The sequence below is a fragment of the Oxyura jamaicensis genome, chromosome 5 (assembly GCF_011077185.1).
Source record: "Oxyura jamaicensis isolate SHBP4307 breed ruddy duck chromosome 5, BPBGC_Ojam_1.0, whole genome shotgun sequence".
Taxonomy (NCBI): Eukaryota; Metazoa; Chordata; class Aves; order Anseriformes; family Anatidae; genus Oxyura; species Oxyura jamaicensis.
The window spans coordinates 52,369,333-52,395,023 of NC_048897.1; the positions used below are offsets into that span (position 1 = coordinate 52,369,333).

The following is a 25,691-nucleotide window of genomic DNA, read 5'->3' on the forward strand; positions in this document are numbered from 1 at the left end:
TTTTATATATATATTTATGTATACTTAATTATGCTTATATATATGTATGTTTATGTTTATATTTATATATTTATGTGCAACTCTTCCAGGAAGAGGTTCAAAGGAAGCTCACTGTAGACACCCAGAAAATGGGCATCCAGTCTAAGCTGGTTGTCCACATCCCTCTCCAGCTTGTAGCGGGGTTCATCCCTTTCTAAAGAGTGATTCGTTAAGTAGGTATCCCATACAGATGGCATAAATCATATCCTATCAGAGGTCTTTGTGCTCCCCTGACTGTAGAGACCGTGTAGGTGACACGTTTGGTTCAGACACTCAGATTCCAGCACATGAAGTCGAGCAGAATGGTTTTCCTCCCCTCCAGGAGCCGTAGCCTGGTCTCCCTGCTCAGAGCCAGGCCGTGTTCCCACAGTGAATTCTGCCCACGCTGCCTGGGAGGTCAGCCCCGGTCCATGCGGTTACTTATCCTCATCTGCATCTGTAGCTCTGAAGGATGGAGGATGATGGAGGGCAAGCAGCAGCTTTTCCTCTGCAGACTAATAGCTGTAGCAGCAGAGATCTGTCATGTCTTCATGACTGCCATGGTTTACAGTGCACTCCCCATCTGCTGCATGTAAAAAAGGCAATGTCAGCCGTAAAATATTGGAAGTCTGACTCCAGCACAAAGATCCCTGACAATTTAATAAGAATTCCTCATGGTGCTTCACAAGCTCTTTCAGGGTTCTGACACGATGCCTCAGGCAGGATGGATTACACAGGCTCCCAGGCACTCTCCAAAAGGGAATTGCGCTGGGCAGTAGGTGTGAGTCAGCGAAGCAGCTCACTTCATCAGCACCGACTGACGGCTCGCATCCTGTAAACTGAGGGTAACCTCATACTTCCCAGCCCCCCCTTTTTTTTGCTGTGAGACAAGATAGAGGACGTCACTGTTGCCTTCTTGAATGGCTCACACGTAAGCCTTAGTGGGACACTGGGTTTAATAAATGCATGGCATCATTGCTTCTATAGGAAAGCTTTGCATCCTTCATGTAAACACATAGAGTCAATGGGGATGGACGTAACTTTCTATATACTTATTTTCCTGAAATCTGTGAGTATATTCCAAATAAATCTTAGCAGAAGGTTTCATTTTTCTTTTGCCTGGTCGATAGTCAGCTTGCAGGGAGCTGATACATCTGTTTATTTTCTTCATCATCTTGCAGGATGTACATAGTGCACAGAACCATGAAAAAGAAGCGGCTGGAAAAGAGATGCTGTTATTTGCTCTTATCTCAGCCCATGATTTTTGAAAAGAGCTGACATAAGATTTAATAAATATTCAGTTAAAAGGGGAAAAAAAAATGCTTTCTGCAAAACTGCAGCTTTTGAGTGGAGGAAATAAAAATAAAAAATAAGAGAATTCTCCTGGATGAAAATAAGAGATGGGATGACTGTACCCAGATTAAAATACCAGATTGATATCCTTGATCACTACCTTGAGACAATCTATGCAGTCACACGTAGCAGCAAATTCCCTATCAGAACTCTATCCCAGTTCCTAGATGATGTTTGAAAGGGGAAATAAATATGTGAATGGATGATAAACAGCGACATAATACGGAGACAATAGGGATAGATGATATGTGTCAGGGCAGACAAAACCCTGATATATCACAGAAATGGGATCCTAAGGCCTAGTGGGAAGCTGGCTTTTTTAATTCCCAGTATGTCCTAAACAGGTCTTCTCACTGCCATCATACAGCAACTGATCTCAGCCAAAAAGGGCAAGGCAGCTTCCAATTTCTGCTGTTTCCCCCCCCCCCCCCCCTTTATTTTTTATTAGAAAAAAATAAAGGTAGTACAATAATCCTGGGTTTCTGAGAACTGTGAGAACAAAGAAGAAAATCTCTAACTGTGAAAAAAAGAAAAAAAAATAGGGAGATAGGAAAAGGACACTCGAAAAAGGAGTAGGTCGAGTGATGAGAAATGCAGTCACAAGATGGTTAACACAACACACCCACCCCCTGTCCTGCTCCTGTTGTCCTGAGTGCTGATTCTGGGCACAGAGGAGCTCAGAGCCCTCCTTAGTCCAAGATGACTGTTTTCTACCTGGTGTAGACTCGGGTCCCAAAACACAGCTCTAAAGCACCATCCAAAGCGTATGGTGATGAAGGTCCTCAGGAAAAACTAGGTCAATGTTACACGTTTCCGCACAAGGAGCGTCAGGATGTGATGTGAATAGCTGATGCAGTAGCTGCTGCAGGAGGGGCTGGCGTGTGGACACGGCTATGTTGATAAGAGATTGTTTTTGTGGCTGAGGGGAGGACATGGCATTATTCAGATCTGCTCTGGGGGCTGGTACCAGCAGAACAGAGCTGTGGTTACAGATGCTGTTTCATTTAAAAAACATTTTTGAGTCCATTCAAACAAACAAATAAGCAAAGGAGGTGGCAAGCTCATTGCCTTTGGGGTCAGGGTGGCTGGCTGCTCAGTTACAAGCAAAACTTGGGATGGGAATTTGTTTAAAGAGTGCTGTAATTCCTCCCTCGTTGTGCTCAGGGGCTCATCACTGTAAGTTCTGGCAGAACGGGCAATGCCATTTCATGGGTATTGGCACCTCCCTCAGCAGCAGATCGCTTTGTACTGTCCATCCAGATACTGTATCTGGATAAATCTGAGGTTTCACTCAGAGTCATCTGCTCTCTGAGTCATCTGCTGCCTCCAGTGAGGATATTACGGAGCCATGATATAAACCCAACCGTTTGGAAACAGCCATCTTTAGCTATTAATGCCACTTTAATAATGACAAAGCTCTGGGTTAAAAATAATCCTTTGATCTTTGAAAGGCTTGAAAATGAGCAGAATGGAGAGGAATTTCCGTTCCGATTACCTGCAGATGTCTGCACACAGTGCCGTGCCCTTTGGGACCGAGGAGCTGTATTTGTTAAAAAGGAAAAAAACCAACACCTTAATTAAATTAAAATGAGTATCAACAATGATTTGAAACAAACATGGTTAAAAATTAGAAATGCTTTGACTTCTGGTTGAAAAGTGCTCCGAGTGAGGGCTCAGAGGAGAAGGCAATGAGCAGCCAGGGATATTATTCATCAGCGTTCGGTTGGCTTTTAAATAGGAGTTTGCTTTGACTGCTGTTTCGTGCACCTGAGTGGCAATGATCTGTCAAAAAAGTATATTTCATCTCTGGTGCGGGGAACTTTTCTCAGGAGCCGTTTGCTGTCCTGTTAGGAGGTTATTGACTGCCGCATTACACCTGAAAAACCGCCTGTGAAACTGCACCGCGAGTGCTTGGAAATACGGGAACTCTGCAGATAAGCAGGTAATTCAGCTGGGGAAGAAGAAGAATGCTGGTTATCAAGCAGAAATCTTCTGAATGAGAGCAAGCTTTGCCCCAGCAGGTGGCTGACAGGCCAGATGTTGGCCACAAGGAGCCAGAAAGCATCCAAAGACTGGTATGTCCTGGTAGAAACAGCACACTGCTTCTTCAAAATACGTCCAGGTCAAAGCCCATGTTTCCTGCTTTCACCACCTACCCTTCAGGCAGCCCTCCAACTTCCCATTTCTTGGAGCAGCAGGTTGCTGTTGGGAGCCTTGGCTGATGCACCATGGCTCAGCCCATGGCCAGGGTCTGCAGCAGCTGCTGGCCTGGGTGTGGAGCGGTGGAGAAGGACAGGAGGGAAGGAGAGGGACCTTTGATGCCAAGTGGAGTCATACGTTGGCAGCCAGTGCTGACTTACTTTGTTCTGGAGGTGATATTATCGTGATGGATGGGGCCCTGGTGACATCTGACAGGGAAAGGACTAGCAAAATAAATGGCAATGCGGCCATTAAGTCTGGTTGATGCACCAGAAGCATTGATGGAGCATGGCTTCAGCCAATATAAGTGATTGTAACCAATATTTATTTAAAGGATTTTGTTTTGGTGAGTGTGTGCATTTCTTTTGAATGTGGACTATTTTCATAGAAGATGTTACACCTGGACTAAAGAAATTTGCCTAGTTTATATGATTTAAAAGTGCCACAAACTTTTAAAATCAAATCTCCCACGGACTGCAGAGCCTCACCCTAACAGCAAACCAAGGTGTCTGCAATTGCCTTGGTTGTTTTAAGGAAACTGGGCGAACTGCAGAAAAAGCTGTAAGTTAGGTATGAAATGAGGAACTTGTTACCCAATGCACAGAGAGAAGCTGCAGTAATTAGTAATCACATCTGTGTAATCTAGATCAGGCTCAGCCAGGAAAAATCATCCATAAAGTCTGTTGAATCAGAAGAGAGCAGATAGGTTGCAAATTTTTGCATTGCTGTTGTTTCTCCTGTTCTCTTTCACTGTTCCAGCTATTTTGAGGGTGCCTTTCCAGCTCATCAGCAGGCAGATTTTTGCTTAGGAGCTTCTCCGACGAGCAGATACAGAGACGCAGCATCTCCTCCCTGTGTGCTGAGAAACACGAAACCACCAGTGTGGTGCTGGAAGCTCAGGGAGATGCCTTCCTGCAGGAGGACCTGTGAGGGTGGGCATTGATTATCATGCAATAAGCCCCACTGCCTGCCTTAGACCTCTGGGAAGGATGGGGCTCCATGTGCATGATCCTGCGTGGCTCTGCGAGTGGGTTGGGAGCAGGATGTGCCCTTGGAAGGAGCTGCCCATCACCCTCACCTTTGTGGGGTGACCGAGCAGACCTCAGCAGATCCTGGGGTCTGAACAGCGCTGTGGGGCTGGTGTCTGGCAGTTAGAGTGGTCCACTGGCTGTGACTTGGGTTGCCAAGGTGATGGATTGAAAAAGGGCAGATCTGCTCTCAGTTTTCAAAGGCTGGGTTGTTTCTTTTGATCTGCAAACCAGGGGGGAAACACACACAGGACTAGTGCCTTTTTTGTTCTGTTTTGTTGTGTTTCTGTATGACAACCTTAATGCTCCTGGCAACTGAATGCGTTGGGTTGAGAACTCAGGGTAAGGCTTGACACAGAGTCAAGTTGCTAAAGTCACTATTGAACCGCTAAAGTATGTCTGGAAAAGACAGCATCTACATGCTGAGCCGGTGAATTCTCTGATAAGCTCCAATTCATAGACATGAAACAGTGGGGTCGACTTTTAGATACTTCAACAAGTGGTAGCGGTATCCACGAGCATCCAGGATGCTGTCCTGCGACGGTGTTGGATACAAACAATAGCTCTTGATCCGTGGAGCTCATCGGAGGAATTCAGTGTGCAGGGGGAAATTGGGACCAGTGTGAGAGTACATGTGAATGAGTACATCTCAAACCTGACTAAGGGTCTGCTGCAAGAAGCTGCTTGCAGATCCGTGGTTTTTAATCATTCTGGGAGTGGATTAGAAGCAAAGCTAATAGTTTTTCCTTGGCCTTCTAGTTGACCCTTAAGTTAATGCTCTTTTTCCTCAGCTTAGAGGAAAGATATCCTGACTCAGCCGTTCAGACCTCAAAGACCAGTGAAGAACCTTACACAACAAGGTGCAGTGAATTTAAGGCCATCTTCCCCAAATACATCCTTCATGGTTGAGGAGCATAATAATTAAAACATGCTATACTCCATTTTTGCAGATGTGTGTGCAAAACATATTTCACCCACAGAGTATCAGATGCTCAGAACTAAGCAAAATAATTCTCTGTTTGAACACTGCTCTTTTGCTGACTCCTTGTACATGGGCATTCTTGATCACTCTGATTTTGCCGTGCTCACGGGGTGTGTTAGGTGAATGCTCTGCCATTTTGGGGACCTGAAGCCATACAGGCAATTTATATGAAGTGTCTCTTTCTCTGCAGAAATTTAGTGTGCAAGGAATTCCTGGAGGGTATCTGGCTCACATAAAAGAGCTTCTCTAACCAAACCCAACACCCTAATTGATTATTTTCAGCAGACAGTACTGTGCATGTATGCAGCCCTACCCACTAAGCAATATCCTTGGCCTGAAATATAGGATTAAATTTTTGCAGCATAACAAACTGCTAAAGCCTCCATCTGTACACCCAAACTGTGCTAGATACTAAAAATTAATCTTTTCCTTGTCTGCAATGAAGAAGGCGTAAGTGCCTTCGGTGTGCATAGCTGTGGGCTAAGCTCATACAACCCAGATGGTTTCTGTAGTGGGGCTGGTGGAGGAGGGTTGAGCACAGCAGGCCAGTTTTGAGTCAAAGCTCGCAAAGAAATGACGTCCTTGTCTTCACAGAACCACAGATTTGTAGGGGTTGGAAGGGGCCTCAAGAGATCATCGGGTCCAAACCCCAAGTCTTCCAGCCTGAGGCATGAGGAGGTGATTACAGAAGTGCCAGCAAAGACCTGACTGAACTCCATCTGCTTGGGTCAGAGGTTGTTAACACGTAACCTGCTGGAAAGTGCATCTAGGTTGCCCCCCACGTGCTGCTGTGCCTGTGTGAGATGTTTACGGGTCTTGGTGCTGTGCCAGCACCTCACACCATCCTTGTGCATTATCTCTGCTAACGCACAGAGCCGGCTGTGTGTCAGGAGATGTCAGTGTTGATGTGACTGCTGGTTTTCTGGCTCAGGTAATGCTGCTGCTCACGTTTCTTGTGCAGACGTCTGCGGTGCAGTGCTGCTGCACGGGCAGGATGGAAGCACTTGTGTTTACACCCTTGCTCTCCACCTGTCTGTGATTTGGGTGATCTGCCTCGTGCTGGTGGCTCAGCGCACTGCTGACCTTGCACTGTTCCCAAAATTGCTTGATCCTGGTGGCTGAATGCACACTAACTGAGCTGTTAGTTGCTGTCCTGGTTCCTCCCCTATAATGTCTGCGTTTCACTTCTCTTTGCGTCTTTGCTAATACTGAGACTTTCACACAGATCTGGAACTGAGTCTTATTTTTTTCAAGATTTTAACTTAAGCTACCGTAGATAGAGCATCCACCCATATGCTGACTTGGTTTTTGATGTAACACGGGTTAATGGTTCAGCTTTGTAGTTCATGTTCAGATATTTACTGTCTTTCAGAAACAGCAAGACATCCCTTCTTCTACCTAAACTGTGGCTACTTTTAATGTTTACTGATACGTTCTGCTTCTGAGAGCGTCTTCTTTGTCTGCATGCATCACTTTTGATATCTCAGGCGCAAAGAGCAAGGGTAAATATAAAAGAGAAAATGCTACTTTTAGATGATATAGGCTGACTGTATCTTGCAGGTTTCCTTGCCTTGCAGACTATGTCTCAGAACTGGAACAAATCCCACCCTGCTGGCAGCTCTTGGCATTTATAGGTGTCTGTTTCAGGGAGACAGCGATACGTTACACCCTGCTTGATTATCATCTTGAGAGGTTTGGGGTCCTGCTTCTGAGACAGCACTCCTCCACCTGGCAGTTCTGGTCTGTTCAGAGCAGACCCACCTAGCACATGAACATGAACAACTCATTCAATCCCTTCCAATTTCACCTGCTAAGAGGAGACCTCCTTGGTAATGACCACCATCCAGATCCAGACACAGTAAGCTTTCCTTGCCTCATCTGTGGTTCTCCTGCCCTTCTGTTACTGAGCCCCCAGGCAGGACAGCTGCTAGCGGGAGAGGGATGCTGTTCCTCTGACAGGGCAGAAGGCCGCATTTGTATTTTTAATGTCTAATCTGTGAGGGCTCTTTCTTCCTGGGGGGCATGGAGAGGATGGAAAAGGTGAACTTGCTCTCCTCCACCAGCTGGTTAGGTGGTTCTTTTCTGGAGGTGGTTATCTGAGGTTCTTATCAAAACCCATTGAAAACCTGTTGTATCTCAACAAAAAAGAGCGATTGCTTGGCCAACTGTGATGAACATTGGCCATGCTGTACTCAGGACCTTGGCAGCCAGGGAAGTGGAAGATAGTACCGTATCTGGTGAGTGCAGCCTGTGCTCGTGGCAGGCGATGAGGTGCTCGAGTCCCAGACAAAAGCTGCCACCCTCAGCTCTGCGGAGGTCTCTGGTAGTCAGCTAAATCAGGGTGGTTCACGGCAGCCGAGGATCTGACCTGCATCTTTGTGTTGTAATTTGGAAAGCTGTAGTGGAAAATAAGAGAATTCCTTGTTTGTGGTTGCTAACATTTCCTGCGTGTCCTTTCGATCCCGGGACGTTCCCCGTCTCGAACGCCGTGTTACCACAGACTCACCTGCTGGCTCGCTCCCCTGCACTGACACGTTTTCTAACAGCCCGTGACGTGGCTGACAGTTGAACCCTCTGCTGCCTTATTCGCTCTGAAAAGTTACCAACTTGAGGGAAATGTGTTTAGAAAGTAAGGCATTTGGCCTGGGGTTTAACCTTCACAGCGCTGGGGGCAGGGGAGTTTGACTTCAGCTGCTGAGTGTGCCCACGAAGCTGTCAAGGAGAAAGCTCCGCGTGTGCCCAGGCTGGAGGAGGAGGCTTCCTGATGTCAGCCAGTGCTGAGGCAAGGGACAGGCTCTCCTACAAGTGGTTTGATGTCTTTGCAGTTGTAGACACAGTGGAAGAACTGTTCATTTGCTCGGGGCTTTTCACACCTTTTATTTGTGTAGAGAGACTTGGGTTTAACTCCCTCTGAGCAGCTGCCTCCGTCAGCAGTTGTGCTTTGTGACTTAGACAAGATGGAAGGTTTGCTTTCAGATACTTTCCCCCCTCCTCTTTTGGCCAGTCCTGGTTTGAAAGATGCACACTGTTAGGAGCAGGATGAGGGACGTGTCAGCAGAGCAATTTCGAGGCAGTCAAAGTCAGGGTTTTTGAAACAAATGTGCCATTGAGCTGAAACATGGCACAGCTGACACACAAAGTGCTTTTTCCAACAAGATCTGTGACTGGGGAACCGGCAGGGAACTGCTGAGGGAGGCAGAAATTCCCCTGTGGGACCGCTCGTGTGAGCAGCTTAGCTGTGTGCCTTCACTGTAGGGGGGAATGGACTGGGAAGGGTCCCTGGGGGGTGGCAATACGGCCCTGGTGGCAGTCACAGGCGGGGAGCTCTGTTCTCCAGAGAAACTCTGTTTTCTGACATCTGGTTGCAGACTGAAGGAGCTCCTTATTTTAGCCTGGGGAGAGTGGCCAGGAGCAAATGAGCAGAATGTCCCTTTGGCAAAGTTGTTGCCTTGGTGGTGTGAGCACAGCAGCAACATGCTGGGACTCCAGTTAGCCGGGAGCCCTGCACACCAGCTGCCTCAGCAGCAAGGACTGAGCCTCGGGAGAGGTGGAAATCCTTGTGCACATCCATCACCAGCCTCTTCGCACCCTCTCAGATCCCTTCCAATTTCAAAATCCCAGCACTTTGTTCAAAGGCAATGAAACCCCAGTCTGCAAATATGTTTGAGGTCTCCAAAACCCCACGATGCTCAGTGTGCTTGAGAGCCGCTCCAGGTTGAGCCCCTCTGATGCCCCTTAACCCATGGGGAAAGGGTGGTGAGAGCCTCTTCTCCCTCTCTCCTGGTCTGTGAACCTGCAAAAAGCCCCAGAGGGCACAGAGCCAGGCTGGGGATGGGGAGCCAGGGGTACCAGCGGAGAGGGGTGGGTGTTGCAAGGATGCAGAAAACGGCCTTGGTCTGGCTTTGTCCCAGAGCTGAGGCCATCAGGTCAGATGCTGAGGAGATAAAGGATGGACTGTAGAAAGGAAATGTGGACAAAGGTTCTTTAGTTCATCGCTCAGTTCTTTGCATTGAAGCGTTCCTGATTTTCAGGGTTTTTTCTCACTCCCCCTTCCCCCCCATTTTTTTTTTCTTTTTTTCTTTTTTTAATCTTGTGGTCTGAAAAGAACCACACTGCTCTTCAGTGACTGGAAACCTCTTCTAGCTTTCAGGAAGACCTTGGAAAAACAAGTGGAAACTGTCAGTATAAGTCAGTGGACGTTTCAAGTCCTATTGCATCCACGTTAAAACACTGTGGGGAAAGCACAGCGGAGAATGATTTAAGTTAAACCTGTGGAAGTTGCAGCTCCTGCCATACATTACTCACCAGGACCAATTTTTGATTCTGTTAGCTCCCAAACATCTTCTGCAGCTCTTCAAATTGGAGCTGCTGATCAGGGTCCTGAGGGACGAGAAGCAATATCTCCATCAGACATCTGATCCGCGAGAGCGGCACGGCTGCTCCACGCCAAGCAGACTTGAGGTGACTCGTGCATAAGCATCAGGACTGCCAGAGCATCGGGGGAAAATTCTCAGTGCAATTTGGGTTGATTCAATATCTCGTTACATTTGCATAGGCATCTGAAGCACAAGATAAAGTGGGAGTCGCATGTTTAGATATGGGAGAGTCCCTGTGTGCTAAGGAGGGATGAGAGCGGCATGTGGGTATTGTAACACTTAGAAACAGAAAAATATTCAAATGTATGACTTTTTAATTATTATTATATTTAGAAAGAGATCTCTGTTTCATTTCTCCGTCACAAGCTAGATGATAGCTTGTGTAGCAGAAAATACAGGTTGTTACCCAGCTGTGTACGAGGTTTCAAGCTGCATTATACATTTACCTGTGCTCATTCCTGGTGGCTCACAGAAAAGTGTCGGATGTTCTCTTCACACACACCCAGGAGTAAGGAAGGCAGCACTCATTTTGGGGAGGTTATAGCTGTGGCTGTCTTTGCTGAACCAGTCCTGGATTTCATGCTTTCTCATGTCTTTTATTTTCTCCCTCTTGAGTAGCTGTAATTTTGGTTATGACATTCTCTTTTTGCACATTGATCGTAAAGAAAAGCTCCCTGCAATGCTCAGGAAAACTCTTTTTTTTTTTTTTTTTTTTTCCAGAGATAGAACTGCAATTTAAGAAAGTATCTTGCATCCTTGGGCAACAGGAGAAATAGGAGAAATACAGAGAGGCTTTATTTCAGTTCCTGTGAACAAGGAGGAACCTGTGTATGATTACACTGAAAATGCTTCCCCCTTATAGTGTGAAGATAATACGACTTAAAATATATGTGTGTTAAAATATGGAACATCACCAATGATGACAAAAGCATTGGGTCTCTCTGTGTGTTGGCTCTTTGTCTTCTTAACCACTCACAGGACACATCTGTGTATTAGCATTCATGTGCTTTGACTAACTGGACATGAATTTGAGTTGTTTGGATGTCTTCCTTTTCCTCTAATAACCCAAGAGTTTGCTAATTGAGAGGAGCACTTTGAAAAGCCCTGCAAGGGAGGGTGGTAACTCTTCCTCTAGGAGGGCTCCTGCTGCAGCCAAGGCTTTGCACCTTCCTCTCCTTGGGCTGGCCCATCTCAGGCAAGAGGAGATGAGAAACTTCGATAGGCTTGGTTTGTTTTATTACATCCTTTGGGAATTACCAGGAAAGATCAGGACTTCAGAAACGTGTTATTTCCTTTGTAAATCCTTTACTGAAGAAGGTGTGCATGTCTCTGTGAACATGATGGAGAATTTACCATACTAATGCCAATCTGAGGTGATAAATCAGTGTGGTTTAATGTGGGCTCACTAACTCAGGATGCAAAAAGAGCAGGCTCGGAGCCCTTGCTCCACTCCCTACAACTGATCTCTACAAAAATGCCAACCTGTGTGGGTTTGTCCGGATCCCTTTATGATTCAGCTCTTCCAGTTCTAGCTCCAGATGCCTCTGCGTGCCTGTGGTGATGTGTTCCTGCTCTCTTCTTTATGCTATTGCCTGGGCTAGAGTCCCATTGTGAGCCTGAAAAGTATTCCTGTCTACTGGCATGAACTGCTTTGCATCTCACAGAGACAGGTGATGAGTGCATGAAGATAGCAAAAATAATTCAGCAACATCAGCCTTTTTGAAACACCTGTGCCTGTCAGGCTCTCCACCTCCTGTCAGCTCCATCTCTGGGGCATTTTCACTTGACCTTTGGATGCACACCCACAGCAACAGGCAATAAGTGGCTGTGGCGAGAGCTGATGGGTTTGGAGCTGGCCAAGATTGGAGGGGGTTGTCTGCAGCTCCAGACTGCTGGTGCTCCCTTAGCACATGATGAAACAGGGGATGGGTACTGAGGAAAAACCCCAAAATAAGAGCTCAGCAAGTAGCTCACAAGCTGAGATTTGCTTATCCAGAGGAAAGATTGCATCAGTTTGGCAAAACCACCACTTAACCTTTTGTAGGCAAACTTGCTTCATTTTAAGAGTGGCCGATGGCATTTTGCTTAAAGCTTTTCCCAATCAACAAAAGATAAGTAAAACATTTGGGTTAAGCTAATATGAGATTATCTGCATGGAGTCTTGCACTGGCTTAGCAAAATTGGTTTTAAAAACATCCCTTAAATTAAAGTACTGGCACTTAATAAATTGGGAGGCTCTAGACGTCATAATGCAGAGGGATTAGGCAGTGGGATTCATGGTGATGGACTTGCAGGAACCCGAACGGAATGTGGTAGGATTAGATGAAACTCTTCTGAAGGACATTGCCCACTTCTCTAAATGTGTACCTAATAATGTGTGGCTATATGCAATGAATTTCTATAGTTAGTAGTGATGGTTTGAGTCCAATTTCCAACTCTTTCACCTTGAAGCATTAAGAACAACAAATAAAATCCATGGCTTCAATTAATGACATTTTCAATTTCTTTCTTTCTTTCTTTCTTGTGTGTGATTGAAATTGTTTTTAAGAAACAATTTAAGAAGATAAACCCAGTTTGGAGAGTTTATTAAACTCAGTCTCAAGAAATGTTTCCACTTTAGAGTTATGTGTAATAAATTCTAAGCTGTGTTTCCAATTAATAATGATGTCCAAACTCCCATATTACCTTGTCACAGGTTTAGTAATATATGGCAAATTACTTTAATTCTTCCCAGTTCCCATTAGCATACTAAACTACAATTATAATATTCTCATATTTTAAACATTCTGAAGTTTTTACCATATAGCATTGGAATTCCTTTCCATGATGTCTGCAGAAAAAAGGGGAACTTATTTGCATAACACTGTCCTGGGTTTGGACAGAGCTGGATCTGCTATTAAGAAATGAATATTTCACAGTCTGCATTAGAAAAGGACAGCTTTAACTGAGCAGGACATGGTTCATTAAAAAAAAAAAATAGTCTCCTCCAAAACTGGCTGATCTGACCTACACTTCTTTGTTAATAAAAAATAAAATGTTGATGCTAATAGAAGGAAATAATTAGTCTCAAGACAGCATTGTAGGGAAAAGGAAGCTGTAGTGTTGGTCCTCAAAAATTGCCTGTGCTATGCTGGTTTGCAAAGAAATATTAAAAAACAACACAGTGAGACGTATCTGTCAAGGATTTATCACAAGGAAACAATGCAATCTAACACAAAAATGGGTCCAGTGGTCAAGTTCAAAGATTCATTTGCCTCAATATTCCTGACTCCAGCAGTGACCACAAATGAGTGCCCAGAGAAGGACATGAAAAATAAACCTAGCTAAATCTGATACTCTACCCCAATTGCTCTTCCTGTCTCCAGCTCTTCTGAGTTCAAAGACTTTCTGTGCCAGATGTGCCTTCTGTATATTCAGCAGTTCTTGGTGCACCACTCCTTGTGAGCTTTATGCAAGTTCGCAACTGATCGTGAAGGTGATTTCTCTCCTTTCACACAGGAATGGAAAAAAATGCAGAGAAATGATGGTGGCTCTCTGGTAGCTCCTGCTGCAGCAGTGAGATGAGGGCTGGCCTTTTTCCAGGTATGGATATCAAGGAAATGCAAGCTGCAGAAGCCACAAAGCACGGAGGAGCCCTCTGCATTGTAATTTGGAGCTGACACAAACCTCTGCCTAGCAAGGAGAGGGAACAGGAGCAGAGAGAGGGCAAAATGGGACTGTGGCTCCCTAGTCATGAAGTCTGCTGGCCACCTCTTCAGGGAGAAGTATCACAAGCAAGGACTCGATGATAGGGCTGAGCATAGCAAGCTCGTTCTCATCATGGCAAAAGGGTTAGAGGGAAGCTGCAAAGTTCTGTACCAAGGGATCGTGTTTTAATTGGTTTCTTAGTAATTCACCCCAAAACACTGAGAAATGTATTAATAAGTGATAATAATTGGAAAGGTAAGCTCTGAGCTAGCAAAATGTTTTATTTTTTACCTTTTTTTAAATTATCTTAACTTTTAAATTTTTATTTTATTTTTATTTCTTCCTTGCCATCAGATAGCCACGTTAAGGAAAGACTGTTGGGACATCAAAGAGATCTGAACACAAGGAGATTTTTGGCATGTGAAGCTGAAGTGTCAGCTGAAGCAAAACTTTAATGGTATGTGGTGTTTAAGGAGGACATAACGCTCCTGTTTCAGCAACAGGACCAAACCGTCAGTGTGGACGCTGTGGTGAAAGTCTCTGCTCAGGGCCGTCAAAAAAAAACCTAAAAACTGAAGCAAGGTCGTGGTGGAAAAAATGGCTGTGAGAAAGACCTTCAAGGGCAATTTCACAAAACATTTGAAATCAATGGTATGGCTTCAGTGGGAGCCTTGTGTGGTATTTGTGAAAAAGATATTGCAGAACTGGAAAGGGTTTTGAAGAGCAACACAAACGATAAAGGCTGCGGTAAGAAAGCCTCTTCTCTGAAGAGCATCTGAAAACACCTTTGTTCTCGGAGAGGACACAAGGTGTGAGTTTATCTGTAAAAGCTGGTCTGAGGGGCACAGGCTGCTAACAGAAGCATCCTTCCCCTGGTGCATGAGCACTGGAATGGGAGGAAATTCAGTGAAACTGGAAGGCTGAGAAGGAAAAACATATTCTTTTATGCACTTTATACTGGGCCTATGCAACAGCAAAATGTGACTAAAGCCAGAATCAGCATTACCGGGTTCGCTTTGCTGGATAATTAAAAAAACTAGATTTCTTATAGTTAAAGGAGGAGGGGGAATCCCCTTTAAATGCATTTAAACCAACCTCCATTTTCTAGGATTAGCATGAAATTTATCGTCAGAAGCAGATTATTCCACCTGTCTGTTAGTGGGGTTTCGTGTAACTGCTCTTAAAAGTCTGCTCTGCTGGTAGCTGCTAGAAGTAAGACGTTTGGCTCCGTTCCAGGCTGGGAATTTCTCTGCTCTTGACTGCAAGTTATTTCTGGTCAGGATAATTGAACCAGATCCTCAGTGGAGGTAAATTATCCTTGGTCTGCTGGAATTGCTACTCCATGGTTTGTGCAGATCCAGCATTTATGGTATTGTACATGGCGGTGTTGAACATGCTGCAAGTGCATTGGGTATCTGTTCCTCTGGATATTTCATGGGATTATTAAGTTAAATAGGTTAGCAGGAGGATTTGTAAAATGTTAATTTAATTGTGCTTTAACTGCTTTGATTAATTGTGCCTAGCTTCAGGAGCAAAGCATGCTCATCTGGTTGGTGCTGCAGAAATGAAGGCTGAGGGAGATGTGTGGCAGTGTAATCAAACACTTTGAAACCTGTTTCTTGCTTACTAATTTTGTTAAATTCGGTAGATTCTCTCTGTTGGTGTTTTTTTTTTTTTTCGTTCTTTCTCCAATATGAGAAAAAAATAAATAAAAACCCTGAAAATATATTGCTGCTAAACAGATTTTACTGTTTAAAAAGGAAGGAAATTTTATATGTCAAGAATTAGAGACATTTCTCTTCATCGTATTGTGGTGCTAACAAGTAGCATATTGAAACATCTTTGTATGAGCTACACATGAAAGCGTGTTATTACCACAGTGTGACAACACAAATAGATGAACAAATTATGTATAAAGACGCATAAGAGAAAGTATAGTATATTCATATTAGCTCACTTTGAAATGCATGACTTCCAGTATTTTTCTAAAATATTCCTAGCTGGTACCTTGAACACAGAGTTTAATTCAAAGGAAATCATTCTGAGTTAGAGGCGTGCTGAGAAGTGGTGCTTGTACAAACAGCAGCTGCAGAAAGAGAAGGTGGATTCTCAGGTGTCAGGCTGGACTCGAGGGATTGTGGCTGAACTCAGCCCTGCACAGATCTCAGATGTTTGGTTCAGACAAGCGATTCACTTTTAAACAAGTCTCTGATCATCCTCACTTTACTGCACTTTTGAGCTCTGGAGAGTTTTTGGCATGTGAAAATGGATCTTCTTTGGGGTGTAACTCAGAAATGAGTGCACCAAACACATGGCCATTGTGGGCTGGTGTTCAGTGCACAGGACCAGAGCTAGGCCAAAATAAAACATGTAAAACACGAGGATGCTGGGTGTTCACAGCCAACTGCAGTGCTTTACAAATCACAGAATCACAGGGTCACAGAACTGTAGGGGTTAGAAGGGACCTTGAGAGATCATCGGGTCCAACCCCCCTGCCAAAGCAGGTTCCCTAGAGAATAGGGAATAGATACAGATAGGAAATACAGGGGAATAAAATTAAATTAAATAATTTTTAAATTAATTTTTAATAAATTAAAATTAAAAATAAAATAGAAAATAAATAAATAAATAGAAATAAAAAAATTAAATAGCAGGAAATAGAACAGATAAACTCCTACTGTGGCCTCAGGACCCTTGACAAAGTTGGTGTAGCCCCCTTGCCTTTGTTTTCTCTCCATCCATTGAGCGCTCCCCTCTTGCTTTTATTTTTCTTCTCTAAGACTGAAAAGAACTAAAAACAAGCTTCATCTTTGGGCGTCATTGGGGTGGAATTACATCTGTGTGTATTACTGGACAGATTCCTTTGGGAGAGAGAGATGAATTGTTTTTCTCACTGTCCGGCCTATTGCAAGCTCCATGGCACACGATGGGAAGGCAGCACCATTTTTAGGCTCCTGTCCATGTTGCCCTCATACCTGCATCTTACCCCAACAACCACAGTGACAGAGATGCTCATTTATATTTAAATGGACATTTTTTTTCATGTGGCCATGTGTAAGATGCTACAGAAACTTCTCTTTAGGAGTGGTCCAGGGACTGAGTTACAGTGATTAGTACTCAGCTTCTGTATCTTTGCTTGTCTACATGCTGTTCCCCCGAAGCTTTGCTATTCCTTCTGAGCTGTGCCATTGATTTTGGAATTGCTTTGATGTTCAGCCACTGCATGCAGCATTCAGAAGTGCAGAGTGCTATGTCGCTGTATATACAATTGAAGTTTCCCAAATTCCATACCAAAAGGAGGATGCATCACAGCTGTAATGAATTTTGCTGTCTCTGACCATAATCAAGAAGGAGCTTTGGAAATAGCATGCTCAGCATCCCTGAATACACCAATAGGAGCAAAAATAAGAAATGCAATTAAGTTACTAACATTATATCCCAGTGTTCTAGCAACCTACATCTCTGTTCATGACTTGGTCTTAGCTGGGGTCATGTAGATAGTTAATCATTACAAATTACCTAGAAATTTGCAAATTAATCTGAGGCTTTACCTTTAATCAGAAGGCTTTCAAGTACAGGTCTAACTGTCATGACATGCATCTGCATTCCAACTTTCTTTTTTTCTTTTTTTTTTCTTTTTTTTCAATTTTTGTAAGTTTTTCAGAACATGTGCATCAACAAAGTAAAAGCTGTTTTGCAGCTAGAGGAAGACCTCTTTATACATAGCTTCCGAAGAACTAACTAACTTTCTTTTCTTAGTGAGAAAATCTTATGTGACAAAGGATATAAGTGGGACATCACCAAGCGGAATGAGCTGCAGCATGAAAGATCTGTAAAAGTATAAAGTATGTCTTCCTTTACCTGAATGACTTTTTTTTTTTTTTTTTCCCCCTTTTTAAGTCCCCTGGCTTACTTGCTTTTAGCAAACACATGGGTAATGACAGGTAATGGTGACCCCTGTTGCAAATGGCTTAGAATGAAAAGAAAGAAATAGGGCACAGAAAGGTTGCATTTCATGATTAAGCATGGTCATCACAAAAGAATGGTGCATGCAATCATTCCTTAGTCTCAAGCAGGTGAAGAAGTGAATATTTTCAAGGTCATTTTTGCAGTTTAGAGCACATTTGTGGTCCTCAGCCAATGAGTGGTGCAGGAGGAAAATCAGAGGAGGGACAACTGACAAAACTGACCTCTTATTCCAGGTCCTCCCCAGGCCAATCTCTCCACTGCTGAGCTGCGATCTCACAGCAGGTTAAGGAGGGCAGTCAACGTTGGTGTCTGGGAAAAAGGGGTTATAAAGAGGCCAGCTCAGTAAAGATCCTAAACTGCCTGTCTTGCATGCCCTGATTGCAGTTGTAACCTTGTGATGCTTTTTCATGTTTCCTTTCCATTTGTTGCTGGAAGACGGGGACTTGTTAGGCTGCAGAGTGGTAGGACTGTACCTGCGGTACGTACATGTGGCTGAACAGGACACTCAAGGGCTCTGAAGCGGCTGCCCGGTACTTACAGACAAGCTGGTAATGGGTATCTCATCCAGAAGGATCTACAGAGCATCCCTTCCACAAGCTGTCAAACCCCAAAGGCAGCATAACACTTTCCAGCACCCTGCAATGACTGCGACTTTCCAAAGTCCTTTTCCACTTTACTGCCCCACAGACTGCAAAATACAGAGGAAGAGCCATGGCCACATTTAAACAGACTTCTCTTACAGGGAATATCTCTCACCCGTCAATCCATGTATCCTCTATTAGGCTATAAGACAAGTGGATGAACCCTGTTTGGCAGTCCAAAGCTATATTTAGGCTAAAGCAGAGTAACTGCAAGACCCTTGTGAGAGAAGCACATTAATATTTTCTTTAAATTTATATTTAATCTCCCTTTCTTTTTTACTTCAAATTCCTCTAATCCTTGCTATTTAGAGAGCATCTTTATGTTTTATCTCATTAATATTAGTCATGTTAATGAATAGCCATCACTAGTATTAAAAATGAAGAGTTTAATTCCTCCTTCATTCTTTCAGGAGCATAAAAGTTGTTTGGCATAAACTAGCATGATTGATGACAGTACAGATAATTTCTAGTCTACATGTGTGAATTCTGCCTGATTTTCCATAATAGGATTGTAATGGCCATATAGTTTATCTTAAAAGAATTTCTACTTCTACGCATGATCTACTACCTGAAATCTCACTAAAAAGACAACTACCATGAGCAGTGGCCAAAGGTTTCTATCTGTTGTCGTTAGTAAGTCATTAGATACCATTAATAATACTGTTTTTCTCTAGTCTTGTGTACTTGCCCAATGTTTTTCAGCCAGATCAAAATATGAATGTCACGCAAGTAATTACAATAACTTCCAAAGATGTGACTTAAAAGAAATGAAATATTGCAATTTGGAGGTCGGAATAGTGTTTGGGAAGTTATTAATACTGTTTTACGTAATGTGGGTTTCGTGCAGATAAAATATTTGAGGAAGTGCAGAACCTCCTTGTCTTCAAGGATGCAGGAAGTATGAACTTAGATTTGCAATTGCTTTCCAGGTACCTTTATAATAAAATCTTGGAGTTTCATAACCTGTGACCCGATAGTGACTGCACTTAGCAGCAGGTTTTCATCTGCAAAGTGGAACTGTGGTAGACGTGATGGTTCTTCAAGGTCCTCCATGCGTGTCTGTTGTGTTGTCTGTCTGGATCCAGCCTCAATATCAAAGGACTTTATTTTTCATAGAATCATAGAATGGTTTGGGTTGGAAGGGATCTTAAAGACAATCTAATTCCAACCCCCTGCCATGGTGTAGCAACTTGCCACCGCCCTTGTTGTGAAGATTTTCTTTAATTGAAATTTACCCTCTTTTTATTTTAAAACCAGTCCCCCTTGTCCTATCACTACATCCCCTGACCTAGTCCCTCCCCAGGTTTCCTGCAGCCCCTTTGGCCACTGGCAGGCTGCTGTAAGGTCTCCCCGGAGCCTTCTCTTCTCCAGGCTGAACAACCCCAACTCCCTCAGCCTTTCTTTGTAAGAGAGGTGCTCCAGCTCCAGGTGCTGTGACCCTGTTGTAGAAGGCCACCAGATTTGTCAGGCATGATTTGCCCATAGTGAAGCTGTGTTGGCTGTCACCAATCACCATTTTTAATATTATTTGAATGCAGCCTACTACTTTCTCTTAGACCCTCACATCAGTCACTCTCCTTACCCTAATATTACCAGAGGGTTTGCTCCCTTCTTCTACTCAACCATGCTCCAAAAGCTGATACCCTTGTTTTCTTAATGCCCCAGCCTTCTTCACCAAAGGGGGTGTGCATTTCATTGTATCTGTAATCCAACAAAACAGCAAGAAAAATAGCATATAGCATGAGGAAAGAGCTCTTTCAGGAAATTTCCATTCTCATTGCCGACACAGAGATGTGCTGCTGTTGGATGCACAACCAAACTGAACTGTGTTCAGTTGCAGTAGCAAGGGCACAGGAAACAAGTTAGTTTCCACAGCTCAATCTTACTTGACTTTCTTGTATTAACAGTAGTAATGCAAACTGTCTCTGCCTCCATGAAAGCAAGCTAGACACATCGTTTTGTTGATACAAAGTAGATTCACTTGCATTTAACCATTTTTTGACAGTATTAGGAGGTAATTCTTGACTAAACTGCAGAGATTTATTTATTTATTTATTTATTTTTTCCAGAGGTTCAGACTACTGTGACAGATACTCCCAATTTCTGCTCTCAGGAACGTGCTTCCCTGAGTTCCAATTTATTCTGCATCTCATAGATCACTGCAGAATGGTCCCTGGAAATTCAGGTCTGTTCAATGTGTGTGCAGACAGATTGTATTATCTCTAATGTCTTGAATCAGATCATGCTATGCATTCAGTTAGTATAATCTCCAAATCAATTTCCCAATGAGTTTTGAGATCTGTTGCTTTTATTAGCTATAATCTGTGTCTGGATAACCTAGAACTGTGTAGATGCAATAGCCAGTCTTTTCTGGGAAAAGCTTATTTTCTCTATAGGAGTCTTATAGCAAAACCAAACTGAGGATTTCCATGTGCCTGACCTGGCTCCATCATTTACTGAATGTACAGTGTTTGGGTATTTGTCAGTAGCAGGGAATTTACAGAGAAATCAGATACTTGAAGACCTCAGGGTTTAATACAGGAAGCAACCTGAAACAAAAACTTACAGCAGTTCAACAGTATCCCCTGAAATGGGGCTCATGGGCTGTGGATTTGACTTTTCTTGCAGAAATGCCATGGGAACACACATGCCGGTTGGCTGGACAGCACAGCCAGGTCCTGAGCAACCACCTCTGGCTCCTGTCCCCCCATAACTGTGTGTCTGTAGGGGACTTCTTGACTCTCTCCTTTTTCTTTTGACCAGTTCTTGGAAGCCTTAAGACAAAAAAGCAAACCTGGGTGTGGTTTCCTTACTGAGGCAGAATATTTTATTTCTGTTTCTTTCTTAGTAAAGGCAGACCGCTCTTACAAACTCAGGCAGAAATTAAAATTTTGCTGGTTATTTCCTACAGAAACATGCCAAAGAACTTTTGTAGCTATGGTAGAGTCAAAAAGGTTTTAACTTCATACATTTCACCAGCTTAGAGCTAATAATTTCTTCTCTTGATGTCAATTGGTAACATTACTTGCCTGAAAAGAAATAATTTCATGCATGACCATGCCAATTAAATCTAATCTTTTTGCCGAACTGTCCAGAAACCGAGAAAATACTTACAAGTATAAACAAAAATAATTGTAACTTGAAGCAGAATGTCTCTCAAAATATATGTCTGAGTGACAGAGCAGGGTCTTGGCAGGGAATAAGGACAAAAGACCAAACTCTGAGGAAAAAAATTGAAGGTCGCTTTTTTTTTTTTTTTTTTTTTTTTTTTTTTTTTTTTTGTGTGCTTTCTGTAGGAACCCCATCCATTCCTCAGTGAGCAAAATGAGAATCATGTTCTTTGCTTCACTACATTTCTGAACAGCAACTAGAACAGTGGCAGATTTAGGTATAATATTGCAGTTCTCCTCTGCTCTACATTTTCTCTGAGTATTACAGTGTTTAATATTAAGTACTGGGTAAGGAACATAATTAATAGTGTTTCTGGAAATACTTGGTCTTGCATTGAAAAGGAAGGAACAATTCCACCAAAAATAAGGAAAGCTTAAAAGAGCGATTTTTTAATTTTATTTATTTATTTATTTATTTTCGCTCTAAAGTTCTCATTATCAATATTTCAACAGGCACACAGCCCTTTAAAATGAGATAAAGTAATCAAGGAGAAATGATAGCTGTGTTGTTACTGAAGAGAAACCGAACAGATTCTGCAGTAAAGTGGCTGAAACTCCCATGCCCTTAAGCTCGATAATGACCGACTGATTGCACCTTTCCCTTAAAATGACTTCACAACTGCTGCGTGCAGAGATCGCTTCACCCACAATTAAAACCACTACGGCCTCTGAGACCCAACATGGCAGCAGCTGAGCCATACACCGAAATAAATAGGTTTTACACAGCTGCACAAAGTACATGCTAGCTATATATTACTATTAAGATGAGCAGCATTTGGACAAGCTGAAATAATGACCTGCAGTCTTGGTACCTGCTTGCTGCATGGGGCTAATGATAATCTGCCCTTTCGATTCTTCGTATTGCCTCAACCAGGTGCATTATTAATGTATAACCATTATACCTCATCAGAGATATCTACCCAGAAGAAAGCCATCTGCTGCATTGTCAGCAGCAGCCTGGGTAGTACCTGCATCTCTGCAGTCCCGAAGAAACTCGGCTTTGCTTATTTGATGTGTTCAGCTCCCTGTTGGCTTGACACGGCGGGGAAAAAAAGTACAATGACAGTGCATTGGAAATGAAAGCGCCTATCTTCAAATTAATGCCCAAGGGCATTTTGTGTTATTTTTATAGCAAGATTCCTAAAATCCAGTCTTGAGGTGCAGACTTACAGGGGTGCAGGGAAGCCAGAGCCATCGGCACCTCACTTTCTTTCCCAGCACATCACAAGCCTGTCTGCCATGGCTCTGAAACTAGATACTATCAGTATTCAGCAGTGTCACTGTAGGTGTCTTTTTTCATTTTCCTAGATAATTTCCTGTCAAGAAGATTAGGGAGCTGCCTTCAGGGAGAAGACAGCAGCTTTGATGACATCCCTCCCATTTAGCATTGGTTATATTTGGTATGGAGGCTGCCCTGAAGCTGTGGCTGTGGGATAACATGGGGTGGGAGCTGCTGGACTGCTGGAGATACTTACAGAATCTCTCAAAGTTTTCAGGATCCCTCCAGGACATCAGTCTTTAATAAATACTCTGCCTTTGGGAAATCAGGGAAGGGTCACTTTTGGTGCAATACTGGGATGCACCAAGCAAGTATTCGGCTTTGTGATGGCACAGACAACTTTCCTTAGGTCAAGTAGCTATGCCCCCTTTGTGACAAGTAGCATCCCTGGTGGCATTAGCATTACTGGTTTAACAGCAAAAGGTTGATAAAGTTGCTGTAAGATCAGAAGCACAGCCCCGTGCAGAGGCAGACACCATGAGGACATACGTGTGCCAGAAGCACACTGGAAATTTTTCTGCTTCCAGTTTGCTTTTGGGGTGTATGAATTACAGGCAGTCTAGCCCATCTTGCAGTAATTTATTATCTGTGTCCATAGCTCAAGTAATAAGGCAGTTTTAATCAATAAAAGTTGTATTTAGCACCAATATTCCTAGTTCTCATTTTCATGGTATTGAGGAGTGCCGAGAGTTCAGCCCACACGGCTTTACTGGTGGGTTTGTGCTTTTCCAGCTCAACTATCACAGCCAAATGGGAAGGTATGATATCTGGTACCCAATTAGAAAAGATTGGCAGTGGTAACAAGACCAAAGAAGGTTGTTTATTTTATTTTTTATTTTTTATTTATTATTATTCTCCATAAATTTGTTGAATACAGGAATTAAAACTTGTGACTCACACCCTCAGGATCATAAATCTGGCTTAAAAAATATGACAGAAGTGGTATTTTAAGCATACATGTTAGTTCTTAATACTTCTCTTGCTTCGTGGCATAATATTTTCCAATTTTACCCCTTAACTAGAGGCTGTAAACTTTGAAGTTTAAAGCAAAATTAAAATTAAATTCTGGACTTTTGGAGCTGTAAGAAAATAATATATATTGCAGTTTTAAAGATATATCTGTGAAAGCTGATAGCAGTGACTGAAGCATATAATCTGCTTGTGGTATTGTTTTAGCTGTGCTCAGTGTGGTGTAATTTTTTTCCCGGTGCCCTCTTTCTCTGAGTGTAGCGAACACAATTTGGTTCACTTAGACTAAACTTGTTATAACTCAATACTTTTCTTCAATAATAAAAGTAATAATAAGAAAAATAAGCCTTCTTACCTATAGCTCGGTGAGGGCTGTGTTAGAACTTTCAGGATGACCATTTCAATGAAAATCATCAGAGAGGTTTAATGCTTTTCAGACTCCCACCCAGCTGTGTTCTTATGAACACAGCTACGGCAAGAAATGTGCCTTTTGGGTTCAGTAAAAGAGATGTTCTCTTTGTTTTCTTGCTGTCTGGCTTATCATCTGTTTTTTATTTATTTATATTTAATTTTTTCTTTTCCTTAACAAAAGAATATTGCAAGGTTTTAAAGGTAGACCGAAAGGTTGCCCCTTTCCTTGGACAGGTTTTTTCTTCTTCAAAATATAGGAAGCACAGAATAAAGAAAAACAGAGATCTTTTTCAAAGCTTTATGCCAAAATTTCCAACCACTGGTGTCAAGTCTAATACATTGCTGCTGATCTCAAACCTTCTAAAACAAACTCCTCTCCTGTTTGCAGCGTCTTAATTAATAACTCTGAAACTCTCTGCCTATTAAAAGAAATCCATTTACTTGAAGAACGAGAATTACACTCTTGACATATTTTCCCTGCAAATCAATTTGCATTTACTTGCTTTGCTACCACGGACTTGGATAAAACAATTGTACTTTTAAAACTCTGGCAGAAGGCAACTTTCAATGGAAATTTCTTTTGCAAACATTTTATTCTGACAGCTTTATTAGGCTATGAATACGAACTTGAGGCAGAATTTAGCGTAGTGATAGATTTTAAGATACTGCATGAGCAGAGCCTGCTGAAAGCAATTTCATAAGTCAGTCACAATACCCATTAGTTTACAAATATACCGAAAGTAACTTTTGCCTTCACTCCACTTTAGATCAGCTCTTTCCCACCTGTATAAAACACTACCTTGTCACTTCAGAGCGAAGGTCGAGCATTTAGACCTTAAAAGCTGGCAAGTGAAATGTGTCGGGGGAAGCTACAAACCCAACTTTCAAATACACCTTCATACACACTCACAACATGGCCTCTGTGTTGATCATCATAAATCACTCTCCAAAAAGCGAGACAGAAACCATTTCTGAAGGCCTGATTTGTGTACCACTCTGGTGCTGGTGTTTGCAAGGCCACGAGCTGCAGCAGCAGTTGGAAGTTGAAAACCCCACTGTTGTAAGTAAAATCCCCACAGACTGGGAGCACCAGGGCTGTTGCTGTTACTAAATGCCCATAAAATCCTGGCCATTGCAGTCATGTTTTGGCCATCCTTTCTCAGCACTTACTTGGTCGTACATCTGTGTTCCATGCCGTTTATGCTTCATCACCATGTTAGGGCAGATTTCTCTCCTCTCAGAAGCCCTCCTGGTGAACCTGCTTCTTTGTCCCTTCAGTCCTGATGTGTCTTTGTGCTGAAAGTGGCCATTCTGATGCCTTTCTTTTTCTGACACTTTTGTTATTTTAAAGCCTTTTACTTTCCAGTTAACTCAAATCTAGGTTGTCACAAGTAATCACATTATTATTGTTTTTTTTTGGAAGCTCTTACAAGTTTTTTGACATTTATAATGTTTGAAAGCAAAGTGGATGTCAAAAACATGGTGAACTTCATCCTCTCTGGGTTTTCAGTATGCTTCACATCTTTGCCTGATGGTAGGTAGTAGCGATTTCAAAGCATACAGATTTGTTCTTGATGCATCTTTTCCTACTTGGTACACCAAACCGTCA

At 42.9% G+C, this 25,691-nt stretch overlaps 2 long non-coding RNA genes across 3 annotated transcripts in view; one reads left to right on the plus strand and one right to left on the minus strand.

The window, feature by feature from the left end:
- LOC118168430 overlaps positions 1-1,123 on the plus strand; it is a 47,147-nt gene extending 46,024 nt beyond the window's left edge. For both annotated transcript variants that reach the window (XR_004751559.1, XR_004751560.1), the window contains one exon: positions 362-1,123. This is a non-coding gene — a long non-coding RNA (uncharacterized LOC118168430). The remainder of the gene's footprint in view (positions 1-361) is intronic.
- LOC118168431 lies at positions 890-25,114 on the minus strand. Its single transcript, XR_004751561.1, has 3 exons — positions 25,104-25,114; positions 12,837-12,849; positions 890-3,443 (listed from the first exon to the last, which is right to left on the minus strand). It is a non-coding gene; the product is annotated as an uncharacterized LOC118168431 (long non-coding RNA).
- Between the last annotated feature and the right edge of the window lie 577 nt (positions 25,115-25,691).